The sequence below is a fragment of the Mesoplodon bidens genome (assembly GCF_964165515.1).
Source record: "Mesoplodon bidens genome assembly, chromosome: 3".
Taxonomy (NCBI): Eukaryota; Metazoa; Chordata; class Mammalia; order Artiodactyla; family Ziphiidae; genus Mesoplodon; species Mesoplodon bidens.
Window position 1 is genome coordinate 93,384,048 of NC_138178.1, and position 21,193 is coordinate 93,405,240.

Below are 21,193 nucleotides of genomic sequence, written 5' to 3' on the forward strand. Positions count from 1 at the left end.
ATTCCTAGGTATTTTATTCTTTTTGTTGCAATGGTAAATGAGAGTGTTTCCATAATTTCTCTTTCAGATTTTTCATCATTAGTATATAGGAATGCAAGAGATTTCTGTGCATTAATTTTGTATCCTGAAACTTTACCAAATTCATTGATGAGCTCTAGTAGTTTTCTGGTGGCATTTTTAGGATTCTCTATGTATAGTATCATGTCATCTGCAAACAGCGACAGTTTTACTTCTTCTTTTCCAATTTGTATTCCTTTTATTTCTTTTTCTTCTCTGATTGCCATGGCTAGGACTTCCAACACTATGTTGAATAATAGTGGTGAGAGTGGACATCCTTGTCTCGTTCCTGATCTTAGAGGAAATGCTTACAGTTTTTCACCATTGAGAATGATGTTTGCTGTGGGTTTGTCATATATGGCCTTTATTATGTTGAGGTAGGTTCCCTCTATGCCCACTTTCTGTAGAGTTTTTATCATAAATGGGTGTTGAATTTTGTCAAAAGCTTTTTCTGCATCTATTGAGATGATCATATGGTTTTTATTCTTCAATTTGTTAATACGATGTATCACATCAATTGATTTGCATATATTGAAGAAACCTTGCATCCCTGGAGTAACTCCCACTTGATCATGGTGTATAATCCTTTTAATGTGTTGTTGGATTCTGTTTGCTAGTATTTTGTTGAGGATTTTTGCATCTATATTCATCAGTGATATTGGTCTGTAATTTTCTTTTTTTGTAGTATCTTTGTCTGGTTTTGGTATCAGGGTGATGGTGGCCTCGTAGAATGAGTTTGGGTGTGTTCCTTCCTCTGCAATTTTTTGGAAGAGTTTGAGAGGGTGGGTGTTAGCTCTCCTCTAAATGTTTGATAGAATTCACCTGTGAAGCCATCTGGTCCTGGACTTTAGTTTGTTGGAAGATTTTTAATCACAGTTTCAATTTCATTACTTGTGAATGGCCTGTTCATATTTTCTGTTTCTTCTGGGTTCAGTCTTGGAAGGTTATACCTTTCTAAGAATTTGTCCATTTCTTCCAGGTTATCCATTTTATTGGCATAGAGTTGCTTGTAGTAGTCTCTTAGGAGGCTTTATATTTCTGTGGTGTCTGTTGTAACTTCTCCTTTTTCATTTCTAATTTTATTGATTTGAGTCCTCTCCCTCTTTTTCTTGATGAGTCTGGCTAATGGTTTATCAATTTTGTTTATCTTCTCAAAGAACCAGCTTTTAGTTTTATTGATCTTTGCTGTTGTTTTCTTTGTTTCTATTTCATTTATTTCTGCTCTGGTCTTTATGATCTCTTTCCTTCTTCTAACTTCGGGTTTTGTTTGTTCTTCTTTCTCTAGTTCCTTTAGGTATAATGTTAGATTGTTTACTTGAGATTTTTCTTGTTTCTTGAGGTATGCTTGTATAGCTATAAACTTCCCTCTTAGAACTGCTTTTGCTGCATCCCATAGGTTTTGGATCATCGTGTTTTCATTGTCATTTGTCTCTAGGTATTTTTTGATTTCCTCTTTGATTTCTTCAGTGATCTCTTGGCTATTTAGTAACGTATTTTTAGCCTCCATGTGTTTGTGTTTTTTTCCCTGTAATTCATTTCTAATCTCATAGCATTGTGGTCAGAAAAGATGCTTGACATGATTTCAATTTTCTTAAATTTACTGAGGCTTGAATTGTGACCCAAGATGTGATCTATCCTGGAGAATGTTCTGTGAGCCCTTGAGAAGAAAGTGTAATCTGCTGTTTTTGAATGGAATGTCCTATAAATATCAATTAAGTCTATCTGGTCTATTGTGACATTTAAAGCTTCTGTTTCCTTATTTATTTTCATTTTGGTTGATTTGTCCATTGGTGTAAGTGAGGTGTTAAAGTCCCCCACTATTATTGCATTACTGTCAATTTCCTCTTTTATAGCTGTTAGCAGTTGCCTTATGTATGGAGGTGCTCCTATGTTGGGTGCATATATATTTATAATTGTTATATCTTCTTCTTGGATTGATCCCTTGATCATTATGGAGTGTTCTTCCTTGTCTCTTGTAACATTCTTTATTTTAAAGTCTATTTTATCTGATATGAGTATAGCTACTCCAGCTTTCTTTTGATTTCCATTTGTATGGAATATCTTTTTCCGTCCCCTCACTTTCAGTCTGTATGTGTCCCTAGGTCTGAAGTGGGTCTCTTGTAGACAGCATATATATGGGTGTTGTTTTTGTATCCATTCAGCAAGCCTGTGTCTTTTGGTTGGAGCATTTAATCCATTCACGTTTAAGGTAGTTATCAATATGTATGTTCCTATGACCATTTTCTTAATTGTTTTGGGTTTGTTTTTGTAGGTCCTTTTCTTCTCTTGTGTTTCCCACTTACAGAAGTTCCTTTAGCATTTGTTGTAGAGCTGGTTTGGTGGTGCTGAATTGTCTTAGCTTTTGCTTGGCTGTAAAGCTTTCGATTTCTCCATCGAATCTGAATGAGATTCTTGCCGGGTGGAGTAGTCTTGGTTGTAGGTTCTTCCCTTTCATCACTTTAAGTATATCATGCCACTCCCTTCTGGCATGTAGAGTTTCTGCTGAGAAATCAGCTGTTAACCATATGGGAGTTTCCTTATGTGTTATTTGTCATTTTTCCCTTGGTGCTTTCAATAATTTTTCTTTTTCTTTAATTTTTGCCAATTTGATTACTATGTGTCTCAGCATGTTTCTTCTTGGGTTTATCCTGTATGGGACTTGCTGTGCTTCCTGGACTTGGGTGGCTCTTTCCTTTCCCATGTTAGGGAAGTTTTTGACTATAATCTCTTCAAATATTTTCTGTTGTCCTTTCTCTCTCTCTTCTCCTTCTGGGACCCCTATAATGCGAATGTTGTTGTGTTTAATGTTGTCCCAGAGATCTCTTAGGCTGTCTTCAATTCTTTTCATTCTTTGGTCTTTATTCTGTTCCACAGCAGTGAGTTCCACCATTCTGTCTTCCAGGTCACTTATCTGTTCTTCTGCCTCAGTTATTCCGCTATTGATTCCTTCTAGTGTAGTTTTCATTTCAATTACAATGTGTTAATTTCTGCTGTACAGCAAAGTGATTCCGTTATACATATATATACATTCTTTTTTATATTCTTTTCCATTATGGTTTATCGTAGGATACTGAATATAGTTCTCTGTGCTGTACAGTAGGACCTTGTTGTTTATCCATTCCATATATAATACCTTACATATGCTAACCCCAACCTCCCACTCATCCCTCCCCCAACCCCTTCCCCCTTGGCAACCACAAGTCCATTCTCTATATCTGTGAGTCTCTTTCTGTTTCGAAGATAGGTTCATTTGTGTCATATTTTAGATTCCACATATAAGTGATATCATATGGTGTCTGCCTTTCTCTGACTTCACTTAGTATGATAATCTCTAGTTGCATCCATGTTGCTGCAAATAGCATTATTTCATTTTGGCTGAGTAGTATTCCATTGTATATATGTACCACATCTTCTTTATCCATTCATCTGTCTATGGACATTTAGGCTGTTTCTTGTCTTGGCTATTGTGAATAGTGGTGCTGTGAACATGGGGGTGCATGTATCTTTTTGGATTAAAGTCTTGTCTGGGAATATGCCTGGGAGAGGGATTGCTGGATCATATGGTAATTCTGTTTTTAGTTTTTGAGGAACCAGCATACTGTTTTCCACAGTGGCTGTACCAACTTACATTCCCACCAACAGTGTAGAAGTGTTCCCTTTTCTCAGCATCCTGTCCAGCATTTGTTATTTGTAGAGTTTTTAATGATGGCCATTCTGACCAGTGTGAGGTGGTACCTCATGTAGTTCTGATTTGCATTTCTCTAATAATTAGTGATGTTGAGAATCTTTTCATGTGCCTACTGGCCATTTGTATTTCTTCTTTGGAGAAATGTCTATTTAGGTGTTCTGCCCATTTTTCAATTGGGTTTGTTTTTTGTTGTTGGGTTGTATGAGCTGTTTGTATATTTTGGAAATTAAGCCTTTGTCGGTTGCATCATTTTGAAATATTTTCTCCCGTTCCGTAGGTTGTCTTTTTGTTTTTTTATGGTTACCTTTGTTGTGCAAAAGCTTATAAATTTGATTAGGTCCCATTTGTTTATTTTTGTTTTTATTTCTGTGGCCTTGGGAGACTGACCTAAGAAAACACTGGTACAATTTATGTCAGAGAATTTTTGCCTATGCTCTCTTCTAGGAGTTTTATGGTGTCATGTCTTATGTTTAAGTCTTTAAGTCATTTTGAGTTTATTTTTGTATTTGGTGAGAGGGTGTGTTCTAAATTCATCAGATTTACATGCGGCTGTCCAACTTTACCAACAGCACTTGCTGAAGAGACTGTCTTTTTCCCGTTTTATATTCTTGCCTCCTTTGTCAAAGATTAATTGACTGTAGGTGTTTGGGTTTATTTCTGGGCTCTCTATTCTGTTCCATTGCCCCCTGAGTCTGTTTTTGTTCTAATACCATGCTGTTTTGATTACTGTAGCTTTGTAGTATTGTCTGAAGTCTAGGAGGGTTATGACTCCTGCTTTATTCTTTTTCTTCAAGATTGCTTTTAGCAATTCAAGATTGCTTTGGCAATTCTGGGTCTTTTATGGTTACATATAAATTTTAGGATTTGTTCTAGTTCTGTGAAAAATGTCATGGGTAATTTGATAGGGATCACATTAAATCTGCATTGGTAGTATGTCCATTTTAACAATATTTGTTCTTCCAATCCAAGAGCATTGTATATCTTTCCATTTCTTTGAATCATCTTCAGTTTCCTTTATTAATGTTTTATAGTTCTCAGCAGATGTCTTTCACCTCCTTGGTCCGGTTTATTTCTAAGTATTTTATTTTGGGGGGCATGATTTTGAAAGGTATTTTTTTTTTACATTCCCTTTCTGATACTTCATTACTATTGTAAAGAAATACAAGTGATTTCTATAGGAACATTGTTTTTAATTTTATGCTGTTATGCCTAATATTGCAATGAATATTCTTGGCTATAAATCTTAGTATATCTAGCTTTTTTCTTAGAGTAGCAGTCTGAGCATGAATTACTGCATCAAAATTTATGAATATTTTTCAAGTTTATCTATACTCTTTTTTTATATTAATTTATTTAATTAATTAATTTATTTTTGGCTGCATTGGGTCTTCGTTGCGGCACACAGGCTTTCTCTAGTTGCAGTGAGCAGGGGCTACTTTTCATTGCAGTGCAAGGGCTTCTCATTGTGGTGGCTTCTCCTGTGGAGCACGGGCTCTAGGCACGCAGGCTTCAGTAGTTGTGCACAAGCTCAGTAGTTGTGGCTTGCGGGCCTAGAGTGCAGGTTCAGTTGTTGTGGCACATGGGCTTAGGTCCTCTGCAGCATGTGGGATCTTCCCAGACCAGGGCTTGAATCCGTGACCCCTGCATTGGCAGGCGGATTCTTAACCACTGCGCCACCAGGGAAGTCCCTATATATACTCTTGACAAATGTACGTGTTTGTGTGTGTGTGTGTGTATATATATATATATGCTGTATATATTATATATATATATACACACACACACAAAGGAGTGTATGTGTGTGTATATATATTCCTATTCAGAAAAGTTATTTCAAATTAGACTCCCATTAGGGAGTCTAATATAAGGATTATTATTTCATTAAACCATTGATAAAACTAAGTATTACTATTAAAAATGAATAAATATGATAGGAAAAAGTTTCTTTTTTTTTTAACTAGTGAAGCTGAACTCATAAAATATATAGCCAACATCTATATTTTTTTGTGAATTGTATATGAACTTGGACCAATTTTCATTTGGAGTATTAGTCTTTATTTTGCAGATATTTAAATATTTTACTCAATAATGGCTGTCAGTCCTTTGTCATAGTTATTATAAGTTTTTTTCCAGTTTGAGGTTTGCCTTTTTAATTTTTATGATAATTTTTGACGCACAGAAATATGTAACATTTGTGGTCAAATCTAGCATTTTTTTCCTCCATAAAAGATGTCTTGGGCTTCCCTGGTGGCGCAGTGGTTGAGAGTCCGCCTGCCGATGCAGGGGACATGGGTTCGTGCCCCGGTCCGGGAAGATCCCACATGCCGCGGAGCGGCTGGGCCCGTGAGCCATGGCCACTGAGCCTGCGCGTCCGGAGCCTGTGCTCCGCAACGGGAGAGGCCACAACAGTGAGAGGCCCGCGTACCGCAAAAAAAAAAAAAAAAAAAAAAAGATGTCTTTTATCTCTCTTATGCCTAGAAAATCCTTGTTTATCCTAAGATTTAGAAAATATTCACCTGTATTTTCTTTTTTTAAATAGATTTTGAAAAATATTTAACTCTTTTATCCACTTGGAAGTAAAATCTGTTTTGAAAGTATTCTTTTTTTGGTTTTTTATTTTTTAACCCTATTTATGGAATAATCCTATATATTCTTTTCCATTTTGGTTTATCCCAGGAGGTTGGTTATAGTTCCCTGTGCTATACAGTAGGACCTTGGTGTTTATCCATTCTAAATGTAATAGTTTGCATCTACCAATCCCAAACTCCCAGTCCATCCCTCTCCCCCTCCGACCACCCCCTTGGCAACCACAAGTCTGATCTCTATGTCTGTAGGTCTATTTCTGTTTTGTAGATAAGTTCATTTGTGCCATATTTTAGATTCCACATATAAGTGATATCATATGGTATTTGTCTTTCTCTTTCTGACATACTTCACTTAGTATAATAAAGTCTAGTTGCATCCATGTTTTTGCAAATGGCATTATTTCATTCTTTTTATGGCTTAGTAGTATTCCATTATATATATGTACCATATCTTCTTTATCCATTCATCTATCATTGGACATTTAGGTTGTTTCCATGTTTTGGCTATTGTGAATATTGGTGCTGTTAACATAGGGGTGCATGTATCTTTTTGAATTATGATTTTGTCCAGGAATATGCCCAGGAGTAGGATTGCTGGATCATATGGTAATACTACTTTTAGTTTTCTGAGTAACTGCCATACCGTTTTCCATAGTGGCTGTACCAACTTACGTTCCCACCAACAGTATAGGAGGGTTCCCTTTTCTCCATACCCTCTCCAGCGTTTGTTATTTGTAGACTTTTTAATGATGGCCATTCTGACTGTTGTGAGGTGATACCTCATCATAGTTTTAATTTGCATTTCTCTAATAATTAGTGATGTTGAGCATCTTTTCATGTGCCTATTGGCCATCTGTATGTTTACTTTGGAGAAATGTCTGTTAAGGTCTTCTGTCTATCTTTCAATTGGGTTGGGTGTTTTTTTTGTCGTTGAGTTGTATGAGCTGTTTGTGTATTTTGGAGATTAAGCCCTTGTCAGTCACATCACTTGCAAATGTTTTCTCCCATTCCTAGGTTGTCTTTTCGTTTTTGTTTTTGTTTTAATGATTTCCTTTGTTGTGCAAAAGCTTGTAAGTTTGATTAGGTCCCATTAGTTTATTTTTGTTTTTATTTCTATTGCCTTGGGAGACTGACCTAAGAAAACATTGGTACAATTTATGTCAGAGAATGTTTTGCCTATGCTCTCTTCTAGGAGTTTTATGGTGTCATATCTTATGTTTAAATCTATAAGCCATTTTGAGTTTATTTTTGTGCATGCTGTGAGGTTGTGTTCTAACTTCATCAAATTTACAAGCAGCTGTCCAACTTTCCCAGCAACACTTGCTGAAGAGACTTTTTCCCGTTTTATATTCTTGCCTCCTTTTTCGAAGATTAATTGACTGTAGGTGTGTGGGTTTATTTCTGGGCTCTCTATTCTGTTCCATTGATCCGTATGTCTATTTTTGTACCAGTACCACACTGTTTTGTTTATTGTAGCTTTGTAGTATTGTCTAAAGTCTGGGAGAGTTATGCCTCCTGCTTTGTTCCCCCACACCCCAGGATTACTTTGGCAATATGGTTTATATGGTTCCATATAAATTTTTTGATTATTTGTTCTAGTTTTTTGAAAAATGTCATGGGTAATTTGATAAGGATTGCATTAAATCTGTAGATTCCTTTGGGTAGCATAGCCATTTTAACAATATTAATTCTTACAATCCAAGAGCATTGTGTATCTTTCCATTTCTTTGAATCCTCTTTAATTTCCTTTATTAATGTTTTATAGTTCTCAGTGTATAAGTCTTTCACTTCCTTGGTCAGGTTTATTCCTAGGTATTTTGTGTGTGTGTGTGTGTGTGTGTGTGTGATTTTAAAAGGTATTTTTTTTTACATTCCCTTTCTGATATTTCATTGTTTGTGTAAAGAAATGCAATCAATTTCTGAATGTTAATCTTGTATCCTGCTACTTGGCTAAATTCATTTATTAGATCTAGTAGTTTTTGGGTGGAGTCCTTAGGGTTTTCTATATACAGTATCATGTCATCTGCATATAGTGACAATTTCACCTCTTCCCTTCCAATTTGAATACCTTTTATTTCTTTTTCTTGTCTAACTGTTGTGGCTAGGACTTCCAATACTATGTCAAATAGAAGTGGTGAGGGTGGGCATCCTTGTCTTGTTTCAGATGTTAGTGGGAAGACTTTCGGCTTTTCACAATTGAGTGTTATATTGGCTGTGGGTTTGTCATAAATGGCTTTTATTATGTGAGATGTGTTCCCTCTTTACCCACTTTGGTTAGAGTTTTTATCTTGAATGGATGTTGAGTTTTGTCAAATGCTTTTTCTGCATCTATTGAGATGATCATGTGGTTTTTGACTTTTATTTATGTGGTGTATCACATGGATTGATTTGTGTATGTTGAGCCATCCTTGTGAACTTGGGATGAATCCCACCTTGGTTGTGGTGTATGACCTTTTTTATGTGTTGTTGGATTTGTTTTGCTAATATTTTGTTGAGAATTTTTGCATCTATATTCATCAAAGATATTGGCATGTAATTTTCTTTTTTGGTGTTATCTTTGGTTTTGGTATCACGGTGATGGTGGCTTCATAGAATGTCTTCGAGAGTGTTCCCTCATCTTCAGTCTTTTGGAAGAGTTTGAAAAGAATCGATATAAGTTCTTTGTGTATTTGGTAGAATTCGCTCACGAAGCCATCTGGTCTTGGACTTTTTTTTTTTAAATATAAATTTATTTATTTATTTTTGGCTGTGTTGGGTCTTTGTTGCTACACACGGGCTTTCTATAGTTGTGGCAAGTGGGGGCTACTCTTCATTGCAGTGTGCGGGCTTCTCATTGTGGTGGCTTCTCTTGTTGTGGGGCATAGGCTCTAGGCACATGGGCTTCAGTAGTTGTGGCACGTGGGCTCCAGAGCACAGGCCCAGTAGTTGTGGCGCACAGGCTTAATTGCTCTGTGGCACGTGGGATCTTCCTGAACCAGGGCTTGAACCCATGTCCCATGTATTGGCAGGCGGATCCTTAGCCACTGCGCCACCAGGGAAGTCCCTGTTCTTGGACTTTTGGTTGTAGGGAGCTTTTTTTAAATTACGGATTCGATTTTACTTTTAGTGATCAGTGTATTCAAGTCATCTGTTTCTTCTTGATTCACTTTTGATGGGCTGTATATTTCTAGAAAGTTGTCCATTTCTTCTAGGTTGTCAAATTTGTTGGCATATAATTGTGCATGGTATTCTCTTATGGTGTTTTGTATTTCTCCGGTATCAGTTAAGATATCTCCTTTTTCATTTCTTATTTTGTTTATTTGGGTTCTCTCTCTTTTCTTGGTGAGCCTGGCCAGAGGTTTATCAATTTTGTTTACCCTTTCAAAGAACGAGTTCTTGGTTTATTGGCTTTTTCTATTGTTTTTTAAATCTCAATTTTATTTATTTCTTCCCTGATTTTTATTATTTCCTTCCTTCTGCTGACTTTAGGTTTTGCTTGTTCTTCTTTTTCTAATTCTTTTAGGTGGTAGTTTAGGTTGTTAATTTGAGATTTTTCTTTTTTTTGAGGAAGGCCTGTATCACTATGAACTTCCCTTTAAGAACTGCTTTTGCAGTATCCCATAGATTTTGTATGGCTGTGTTTTCATTGTCATTTGTCTCAAGGTATTTTTTTAATTTCCTTTTTGATTTCTTCTTTGACCCATTGTTTTTTTTAGTAACATGTTGTTCAGTCTCCATGAAGTCATTTTTTTCTCATTTCTTTTCCCATGGTTGATTCCTAGTTTCATGTCATTGTGGTCAGAGAAGATGCTTGAAATAATTTCTGTACTCTTAAATTCGTTGAGGTTAGTTTTGTGCCTTAGTATGTGGCCAGTCCTAGAGAATGTTCCATGTGCACTTGAAAAGAATGTGTATTCTGTTTTTTGGGGACATAATGTGCTGAAAATATCAATTAAGTCTAACTGTTCTATTGTATCATTTAGGATCTCTGTTGCCTTATTGATTTTCTTCTAGACGATCTGTCCATTGATGTTAGTGAGGTGTTAAAGTTTCCTACTATTACTGTATTCCCATCAATTTATGTCTGTTAGTATTTGTTTTATGTATCTGGTGCTCCTATATTACGTGCATATGTGTTGACGAGTATAAAATCCTCTTCTTGTATTGATCTTTTTATCATTACATAGTGCCCTTCTTTATCTTTCTTTATAACCTTTGTTTTAAAGTCTTTGTTTTCTGATATGAGTATTGCAACTCCTGTTTTCTTGTCATTTCTGTTTGCATGAAATATCTTTTTCCATCCCCTCACTTTCAATCTATGTGTGCCCTTTGCCCTAGGGTGGGTCTCTTACAGGCAGCATATTGTAGGCTCTTGTTTTTTTAATCCAGTCTGCCATGTTACGTCTTTTGATTGGAGCATTCAGTCCATTGACATTTAAGGTAGTTATTGATACACACATACTTATTGCCGTTTTAAACCTTGTTTTCCAGTTGATTGTTTCTTCTTTGTTTCTTTCTTTTTGTTTTTCTTTTTGTGGTTTGATTATTTCCTTTTATTTTATGGTTGTGGTCTCTTCTTTTTGGTTTTTGTGAATCTATTGTGTGCTTTTAATTTGTAGTTGCCCTGTTTTTCAAGTATGTTAACCCCTTCCTATATCTGCTTGCTTTAGACTGATAGTCATATGGGCTCAAACACATTCTTAAAAAAAAAAAAATCTGCATTTTCTTACTCTCCTTCCCCACATTTTATGATTTTGATGTCCTTTTTTACATCTTCATGTTTATCCTTTTGATGTTCTTTGTGTTTATCATCGCTTTCACAAGTAGGTTTTTTTTTTCTTTTTGATCTGTATACTGGCTAATTTAAGTGATTTACTTTCCAGTTGTGATTTCCTCCTTCCTGTATCTTCCTGCTCCTTTTCTATTTAGAGAAGACCTTTCAATATTTCTTTTAGGATAGGTTTAGTATTGCTGTATTCTTTTAGTTTTTGCTTGTCTGAGAAATTCTTTATTTCTCCTCCTATTTTAAATGATAATCTTGCTGGGTAGAGTATTCTAGGTCACATATTTTTCCCTTTCAAGACTTTGAATATGTTTTGCCACTCCCTTCTGGCCTGCAGTGTTTCTGTAGAGAAATCAGCTGATAGCCATATGGGTGTTCCCTTGTAATTAACTCTTTGTTTTTCTCTTGCTGCCTTTAGAATCCTCTCTTTATCTTTAATTTTTGCCATTTTTATTATAATATGTCTTAGTGTATGTCTGTTTGGGTTCATCTTGTTTGGGACCCTCTGTGCTTCCTATATCTGGATATCTGTTTCCTTCTGTAGATTTGGGAAGTTTTCAGCCATAATTTCTTCAAATACATTTTCAATCCCCTTTTCTCTTTCTTCTCCTTCTGGAATCCCTATTATGCATAGACTGAACCACTTTATATTAGCCCATAGATCTCTTGTATTGCTTTCATTTTTTTTTTAATTCTGCTTTTTGTCTGCTGTTTTGATTGGGTAATTTCCATTATTCTGTCTTCCAGATAGAATATCTGCATCCTTATCCTTTCTTCTGCATTATTCATTCTGCTATTGAGTGCCTTTAGCTCAGCTTTCATCTCAGCAAATTAATTTTCTAATTTTTCTTGGCTCCTTTTAGTTTCTAGTTCCTTTTTACGGTAATCTGCATTTTTTGCATATGCATTTTTTGAACTCCGTGTCTATTAGACTGAAGAGGTCTGTTTCATTGTTTGTTCCTTCAGGGGAATTCTCTTGGTCTTTTAACTGGGAGTGGTTCCTCTGCTTCTTCATTTTGCTTTTATTTCTCTTATTCTGTGAGTTTAGGAGAAACAATTATCTTACTGTAGTCTTGGAGGGCTATTTATATGAGGGAGCATCCCTGAATAGCTTGTGGGGGTTTAATATATTTTTGCACGAGGGCTGTTTTTGGTTTGGATGCTTGCTGTCTCTTTCCTCAGCATGTGCTGGCCATTTCCGCTTGATAGCAGGTGTGCAGGTGTGGGGCCTGCCCACGGAAGTATGCTGCTTTTGATTCCTGTAAACTTCCTCTCCCTTTGTTCTCCTTTCCTTCCTTTCCCTTTCTTCCACCCTCCTTCCAGAGCAGCGTGGAATGTGGAGAGGAGCAGCTCCAGATGATGACATAGGTTAGACAGCACTGTGCCTTCAGCGTATCCCAGCCTGAAGTAGTTTAAATTCCACTCATAGCTGGAAAAATAGAGATGTGAAAGGCTTTACCCAGCAAATTCCAAATACTTGGTCCAACAGGCCATTCCAGTTTTTCTTGGTCCACTCCCTTAATATGTAGAGCAGTTACAAGGATGATGTCATCTGAACAAACAGTCCTGGTGATAATATGTCAATGATTTAACTAAGGGAAAACAAAAATGAAAAGAAAAGTTAGATTTCACACTTAAGGAAGACATAGAGTTTTAAAATGGAAGTGAAGCTTGGCCTGACTTAGTTTTTCAATAACTCAAAGAAGATTAAATATTTAAAGTAATCTTGTAATAACTTTTAATGGAATATAATATGTAAAAATACTAGATCACTATGCTGCACACCTGAAACTAATATAATGTTGTAAATCAACTATAATTCAATAAAAATAAATAAATAAGCTAAAAACTTTTTAAAGTAGATGTTTACTCAGAGATATTTATCTCAGCATTATTTATTTATTTGAAGTATAGTTGATGTACAATGTTGTGTTAGTTTCTAGTGTACAGCAAAGTAATTCAGATATATATATATATATGTGTATATATAAATTCTTTTCCAGATTCTTTTCCATTATAGGTTAATACAAGATATCGACTATAGTTCCCTGTGCTGTACTGTAGGTCCTTGTTTATCTATTTTATATATAGTAGTGTGTATCTGTTAATCCCAGGCTCCCAATTTACCCTCCCCCCTGCCCTTTCCCCTTTGGTAACCATAAGTTTGTTTTCTATCAGCATTATTTACTTATTTTATTTTATTTTATTTTTTTGCGGTACGCGGGCCTCTCACTGTTGTGGCCTCTCCTGTTGCGGAGCACAGGCTCCGGACGCACAGGCTCAGCGGCCATGGCTCACGGGCCCAGCTGCTCCGTGGCATGTGGGATCTTCCCAGACCGGGGCACGAACCCGCGTCCCTTGCATCGGCAGGCGGACTCTCAACCACTACGCCAACAGGGAAGCCCTATCAGCATTATTTTCAATAGCAAGAAACGGGAAGCTATTTCAGTGCCCAACAGAAAGGAAATGTCAGGCTAAATTGATGCATACTCACCTCAGAATAGTATGCAGCCATTAAAACTTGTGTTTTCAAATAATTTTTAATGGTGTGAGGAAAAACTAATGGTGAAAAGTCTAGCTGCAAAATTGTTTAAATGCTTTGATCCCAATCTTATAAAGAAAAAATTATACCTGCAGAAAATGACTGGATGGAAGTATATCAAACTGTTCAAATTAGTCATTGTCCTGTATTAATGTGTGCAAGCTGCTTAACTTGTCATAAGCGCAGTTTTCTATAAGCTAGGGACAAAAATACCTGCTCCAGCAACAGGGAGGGTGAAAGGAGGTAAAGGAAAGGCTTTAGCCTATGTGTGAAATGCCTTATAAACCGTTGTTTGTAAGATTATTATCATTATTATTAGTATTTCTTCATAATCTGTTGTTTGGTGGTGTCTACAAGCAGTGGTGGTAGTGGTGGTGGTGGTGGTGGTACTCATTGCTAGGAAATAATTATATATTCTGGACCATTTTTATAAGACTTTTGTAATAATAAATGTTTGATTCTTTTGGCATTTCCATTTCTTGGTATTAAACATGAGGATAAACAAAAGAAACTGCTTCAAAAACATCATTTCCAGATTTAGGACAAATCAAAGTTGAAAGACTAACACTTTCTTTTCAGTCCCTTTCCTAGTGAAATGGTGGGTCAGGTATTATCAGTCAAAAATACATTATGTAAAACCTTCCAACACATTATAAATTGAAATGTATTTAAATTCATAGCCCTGGATTTAAAAATCAGGAAATAAAACTGTTTCTCTTGCTGAACTCAAAAGTTGTATACTTCAGATATTTTTTTCACATCTCTATGGTTTAAAACCTTAGTAATGCTCAAAGGAACAAAATGACCGTTGGAGTTAACTGCTCTTTTAAAAAATGTCCCAGACCACAGCAATGAATTAAACCTCTAAACTGTCTGCACAGATGCCAGTGTACGCACAAATATTTTAAAATCTCATTTAGCATTACAGAAGCCAGTTCTCTCGTTTCTGGCTTGAGAATTTAAAAAATAATGCTCATAAAACACCCCAGATAGATGTGCCATATTGCTTTTTAGAGTGCTTACTTAATGATTGAATACCAACTAAAATGTCTTAGATTTGTATATTTGTTATGATTCACAAAACCCACTCCTGTAAACATGTCTGTTGGAGGTTGATAGCCTCTTAAGCTCTAATTTAAGGCAGGTAGTGCTCTCACAGGACTAATAGAAATCCTAGATTCTGGGGCTTCCCTGGTGGTGCAGTGGTTGAGAGTCTGCCTGCTAATGCAGGGGACATGGGTTCGAGCCCTGGTCTGGGAGGATCCCACATGCCGTGGAGCGGCTGGGCCCGTGAGCCACAAGTACTGAGCCTGCGCGTCTGGAGCCTGCGCTCCGCAACAAGAGAGGCCGCGACGGTGAGAGGCCCGCGCACCGCAATGAAGAGTGGCCCCCGCTTGCCACAACTAGAGAAAGCCCTCGCACAGAAACAAAGACCCAACACAGCAAAAATTAATTAATTAATTAATAAACTCCTACCCCCAACATCTTCAAAAAAAAAAAAAAAAAAAAAAAAGAAATCCTAGATTCTAATAAATGATTTAATCTATTTGAAACTTTGTTTTCTCATCTGTAAAATGGGGGGTAAAAATAGTACCTACCCCATAAGGAACTTAGGATGAAATAAGTTTATTCATATAAAGACTTTAGTACATAACAAGTTCTCAAACGTTAGGTGTATTACTAAAATAATTAATGCCTTTTCCATTATTCCAAGCACAAGTGTGACAGACAAAACCCAGACAGAATGCATGGGTGAATACCCAGGGGAGACGAGGTTTGCAGCTGGAATTTTGGATATCTATCATTGAGTAATGTGCCTCTTCTAGTTTGTTTGTTTGCTTGTTTTTTAGTTATTCTTAAGCTCGTCTTTGAGAGGATGGTGCTTGGGTATGTTGAGGGACTTTCATGGTCTTGAAGATTTTTGTTCTTCCCCTGTCACAAATGACAATTTTTTTTTTTAGCATCTTTATTGGAGTGTAATTGCTTTACAATGGTGTGTTAGTTTCTGCTGTATAACAAAGTGAATCAGCTATACAACATATACCCCCATATCTCCTCCCTCTTGCGTCTCCCTCCCACCCTCCCTATCCCAACCCCTCTAGGTGGACACAAAGCACTGAGCTGATCTCCCTGTGCTATGCGGCTGCTTCCCACTAGCTATCTATTTTACGTTTGGTGGTGTATATATGTCCATGCCACTCTCTCACTTCATCCCAGCTTACCCTTCCACCTCCCCATGTCCTCAACCCCATTCTCTACATCTGCATCTTTATTCCTGTCCTACCCCTAGGTTCTTCAGAACCTTTTTTTTTTTTAGATTCCATATATATGTGTTAGCATATGGTATTTGTTTTTCTCTTTCTGACTTACTTCACTCTGTATGACAGACTCTAAGTCCATCCACCTCACTACAAATAACTCAGTTTCATTTCTTTTTATGGCTGGGTAATATTCCGTTGTATGTATATGCCACAACTTTTTTATCCATTCATCTGTCGATGGACACTCAGGTTGCTTCCATGTCCTGGCTGTTGTAAATAGAGCTGCAGTGAACACTGTGGTATATGTCTCTTTCTGAATTATGGTTTTCTCAGGGTATATGCCCAGTAGTGGGATTGCTGGGTCCTATGGTAGTTCTATTTTTAGTTGGTTTTTTTTTTTTTTTTTTTTTTTTGCGGTACGTGGGCCTCCCACTGTTGTGGCCTCTCCCGTTGCAGAGCACAGGCTCTGGATGCACAGGCTCAGTGGCCATGGCTCACGGGCCCAGCCACTCCACAGCATGCGGGATCTTCCCGGACCGGGACACGAACTTGTGTCCCCTGCATCGGCAGGCAGACTCTCCACCACTGCACCACCAGGGAAGCCCTATTTTTAGTTTTTTAAGGAGCCTCCATAGTGTTCTCCATAGTGGCTGTATCAATTTACATTCCCACCAACAATGCAAGAGGGTTCCCTTTTCTCCACACCCTCTCCAACATTTATTGTTTGTAGATTTTTTGATGATGGCCATTCTAACTGGTGTGAGGTGATACCTCATTGTGGTTTTGATTTGCATTTCTCTAATGATTAGTGATGTTGAGCATCCTTTCATGTGTTTATGGGCAATCTGTGTATCTTCTTTGGAGAAATGTCTAGGTCTTCTGCCTGTTTTTGGATTGGGTTGTTTGTTTTTTTGATATTAAGCTGCATGTGCTGCTTGTATGTTTTGGAGATTAATCCTTTGTCAGTTGCTTCATTTGCAAATATTTTCTCCCATTCTGAGGGTTGTCTTTTCGTCTTGTTTATGGTTTTCTTTGCTGTGCAAAAGCTTTTAAGTTTCATTAGGTCCCATCACAAATGACAATTTTTTCTATGAAGTCAAAAAGAAAGTTTCTAACCTAAGCAATGGAAGAAGAAAGATGCTATCTACATATAGCCTTACATGAAAGCAGCTCCTTGACCTGGGCTGAGCACAGCAGCCAGGGTGCCAGGAGCCACTTGGATGCAACTGAACCGTGGCCCTCAGCAGACAGGGACAAAGCAGTGTCAGGTCCCAGCACCCCCTCTGTCCAGCTGCTTATAGTCCATATGTCTGTCCCTTTTTTCATTGATGACTTGGCTGGAGACTCTTGGGAGCAGTCGCCACTGGAGTTAGCAGCCCTCTCTGAGAACACAGGAAAAGGAGAGTGAGGTGGAGCCCGGGACAAAACCCAGCCCAACGCACAGGATGCTCGTGCAGTGGGCTTGCCGACTCTGGACTGCAGGGGAGTCTTCTCTGCAATCTTCCTATGGCCTCTTGTTCCTTTGAATTCCTGTTACTGCAGATAACACCACAAACTCTCTGGAACTTGTAGCTTTGGGAAAGCCTCTGAGGTGTCCAAAAAAAAAAAAAATAGTATCACAGTTGATCAGTGTCGTGCATGTGGCTGGGTGGGTAACCCGTTTCGGTGCATCACACCTCAGGATCCACTCAGACTCTTCCTTTCAAGGTTGCTGGGTTGGAACCTCATCTCTTCATTCTCACTTTGTTCACATCAGATACTTTGTGTCCTGGCTATTCTTAGTTCCCTCACCGCATGTGACACATGCCTGCCTGCCCAGGGGTGTGACTGAAGTATATCTGAGTTTCACAGTCCCCCAGTATAGCAATGCATTTGTTTTTCGTTTTTTTTTGGGGGGGGGGTCTTTTTGGCTGCTCCATGCAGCTTGTGGGATCTTAGTTCCCCAAACAGGGGCTGAAACTGGGCCCTGGCAGTGAAAGCGCTGAGTCCTAACCACTGGTCCGCCAGGCAAGTCCCTCAATCCCCCAGCGTAAAGACTCTTCTGGGCAATCAGCTGAGAGTGTCACGTATTAACTCATGTATCTGACAGGTCCTACTTGGAGTCCCAGAAGCTGGATGCTATGTGGGACCCCAAGGCTATGGGGCTGAGCCTGGTATAAAAGCAAAAGCCTCCGGCCAGGAGGAAGGAGCTCCAGGCTTCCAGTCCTGCATGGCCACTCATGAGTTTGACCAGCAACAAGCCCCTTTTTTGGCTATCTTGGCAAGCCAGCCATTGCTGTTAACATTGACTCTATGGGAAAGTGCCTGTCAGGTTTCAAACCAATACTTGGACCTAACCTTTTTGTGAGTCGTGCGCTGCAGGAAGCCTGGTGACCTTGGCTGCTGACATCGGCACCTCTCCCCAGTCGTCCCCCCTCCTCCATGTCTCCCACAGGCCTCCTGGCACTGCCTCATCCAGGCAACGGGGTGTGGAAATCTAACTGCACGTGGGATGGGTGTGATCTGGACTTGACTTCTATCTTTGCTGTTGAATGGTTTCAGACTTAAGATCTCAGAGTGGCTGTAAAACTTAAATTTCTAAATTCATATGTGTATGTGAAATCCACACATTCTGCATACGCTCTATAAGTGCTGGAGTTTCACAAAATGTGCGACGCTCTCACTGTAGCTTTTATCAGTATTTCTAAGATTTGTGTGGAATTTCATGAGATTATAAACATGAACCTTTCTGCTCCTAAGAATATTTACTTGTCTACTAGGTGCCTGAAAAAGTTTTGAGATTTTTTAAAAATTAAGTTTGAATATGTTTTTAAAAATAGCATCTTCTCTCCCCAGCTTTTCTCCAGGGAGAATGGGGAGAGCTGGCCCCTTGTTGTTAGGGCAGCCCAGGGACCATGCAGGAGGATGGTTTGGAGAGCTCTTTTCCCTCATTTTGGAGGAAATAATTGGGCCATAGTGCCTTATGGAGGCACCCTGAAACTCCCCTTGTGCTCCTCATCTCTGAACAAACTACCAACTGAAGCCCAGGTTTAAACGTATCTGGAGACAGCACAAGACCTAGAGTCTGACTGCCTGCATTCCATCTCCACTGAAACACTTACTGTGTGACCTTGGGCACGTTGCTTAGCCTCTCTGGTGCCTCAGTTTTCCCACCTATAAAATGGGGGTAATGTTAGTATACACCAGGTAGATAGTGTATACTACACCAGAGTATTGTACTACACCAGGTAAATAGTGAGAACAGTTGACCCTTGAACAACACAGGTTAGGAGTGCCAACCCTCTGAGGAGTCAAAAATCCACATATAGCATATGGTTAGCCCTCCATACCCACGTTTCCTCTGTATCCCCAGTACTTCCACATCCACAGATTCAACCACCTGTGGGCCATGTAGTACTGTAGTATTTACTACCAAAAAAAATCCACATGTAAGTGGACCTGTGCAGTTCAAACCCATGTTGTTCAAGGGTCGACTGTACTTGGTGAATGCTGGGTGCTGTTATCTGATTTTTTTCACATTTACTCTAAATTTAAGGGACATATTTAAATGCTGTGTCTATTCTGGTACTCTACAAGTTCATAGAAATGTAGAAACTTTAGATTAAAAAAAAAAAAGATCAAACGTTTAGAGTACAGCCTGCTAAGAGTGCTAAACAATTTCCGTTTTATTTACAGAGAAAAAATGAGTCTAAAGAGTGGCTTAACTTCTTAGAAAAATGGCAAAATGGTGTTGGATGGTTGGTAGTTCGTTCTTTCCCTCTAACCCTGGAAATAAAATCGTAGGTTCTGGGCTTCAATTTGATAAGTCAAGACATTTTAGAAACAAAAGAAATGGTTTAGGACCAAACAGACTGTAAGCTGCAGGAATGGGGAGTTGTAGAAAGTTGTGCATGTTTCTGCCCTGAGCCTCCTCCCAGGGTGAAGGATCATCTCCCTGGCAGGGCTGGGACAAGGCCCTGTCACCTCAAACAGGCATTCTCTTCCACCGCCGCCACCCCCAGTTGCCATTCACTGTCCCTGCCAAGTGTCCTCTGAAGGTGTTGCGTTTCCACCTGTTGCTTGATGATCAGTGAAAAGTATTCCAAAATACTCCCTCCTTATGTTCCCCTTGGTCGCAAAGGAAGGAGGGAGTTGTCTTTGCATCCCCCATCCCATTCTATCCATATAGGCATACATATACCTAAGTGTGTCCCTACATCCTGGAAAGGAAATCTTGGTGGGGAGGAAGGGAGGGGCTCTGAGTGGCTTCAGCTGAATGATGTGCTGGTGGAGGTAGGGGGGAGCTATGTTAGGACACAGCCATTTCCCACAGGGAACAGACTTTCCCCATAGCTCTACCTCTGGCTCCCTTGCCCCACGCCAGCCATGCCACTGAGCCAGTCCTATGCTCTGTAGCACATCATTTGGTCTCTTCAGCCCCCTGGATGAACATCCTCAGTGACATCTGCTAGGGCCACTGTATGCAGGTTAAACTGCATGAGGGCACCTGGGCAACGGGACACATGGGGGTAAAAATCCAGCAAGAGTCCTGCTCACTAAGCTGTGAGCCCTGGCACAGGGCTGGGTCTGCCTAGAGGAAGGGGCATCTTTTTCCAATTTGCACAGAAAGCTAGGGATGGCCCTGGTGATATCTAATCCAAGCCCTCCCCTTAGCAGTCTCCGTTGCTGCTTAATTCTTTGGCAATCATCTTCCATGGCCACGACTTCCAGGATCCCAAGGGAGCTGTAAAATGCTCAAGGGAGGCTTTTGGGGCCACACTGACTGCCAGTGATCAGGAAGGAGATGGTTCATCATTTCATTCACTACATTGGGTGCCCTTTGTGGGCAGGCATAGTGCTGGGTCCTGGGAATATACATCTGGCCATAGATATGGGTCTGCCTTCAAGGCCCACAAACAGAGAAGTGCAGCACCCACGGTGAACACCACGATGGCCACAGGCGCAGGGTGCCTGGGGCCCACAGAGCAGGTGTCCCCAATATGCTAGAGGGACGGGGATGCTTCCCTAAAGGAGGTGGGCCTGAGCAGGGTCTTCCAGGATGCATAGGAGCTGGCTGAGTACTCTTCTCTGGGGTAGTATCTATTGTACCAATGGAACCGTGACCGGGAATGGCTGTGCTGAGCTAAGGTCCACTTTGAGAAGGCCCAGCAGGTCTGCAAGATGTCTGCCTCTTTCACTAGGCTCCTTACACTGGGGGAAAAATAGGTCTGTAGATTCTAAGCTTTGAAAATTCATTATTAGCAAAAGAGTACAATGCCAATCATTCTCTTCTTCTTGGGGGTTATATTCTAGGTTTTC

General features: G+C 39.1%; 1 protein-coding gene across 1 annotated transcript in view; it reads left to right on the plus strand.

Moving 5' to 3' along the window:
* Positions 1 to 21,193, plus strand: part of EHD4 (EH domain containing 4) — an 89,817-nt gene that overhangs the window by 11,027 nt on the left and 57,597 nt on the right. The window lies entirely within an intron of this gene.